The following is a 505-nucleotide window of genomic DNA, read 5'->3' as shown; positions in this document are numbered from 1 at the left end:
ACTGCTCTTTGTACCAGATATTTTCCCTTCAACTTTTCATCCTGAAACATCTGAAAGACAAGTAAAATATATATTCACTTAGCTTCACAGAGAAAAGAAAAAGAATTTGGTGTTTAAAAAAAAATGCCAAGATTTAGTCATCCTACATGCTCTTTGGAGCTCTGTCAATGAGGATACTTTCCGCCCTAGTCATCAGATCGGGACATTAGTTTTTTGCTTTTTTAGTTTTTTTATTTATTGCTTTTACCTTTTTTTCTTATGGGCATTTCCTTACAGGCATGGAAGATGCCTGGCCCACATTTCTGAGGGCCCCTAGAACCCTTCAGCGCGCGCGCTGTGTCCAGCCACTTCCCCAGTGCTGGGCGCAAGAGTCGTTTCCGAAGTTCCGGATCGACGTGGTCACGCACCTCCTGAGAAGCTGGGAACTGGCCTGCCCCCTCCTTTCCCCGGGGGACGAGGGGTGGAGGAGGGGGGCCGGGAGGCGGCCGGGGGGAGGGGGCGGGTT

Source organism: Neophocaena asiaeorientalis, unplaced genomic scaffold, assembly GCF_003031525.2.
Source record: "Neophocaena asiaeorientalis asiaeorientalis breed wild unplaced genomic scaffold, Neophocaena_asiaeorientalis_V1.1 scaffold46, whole genome shotgun sequence".
NCBI classification, from domain to species: domain Eukaryota; kingdom Metazoa; phylum Chordata; class Mammalia; order Artiodactyla; family Phocoenidae; genus Neophocaena; species Neophocaena asiaeorientalis.
The sequence above is the reverse complement of the archived record's forward strand: the minus strand, read 5'-3'. Positions refer to the sequence as shown.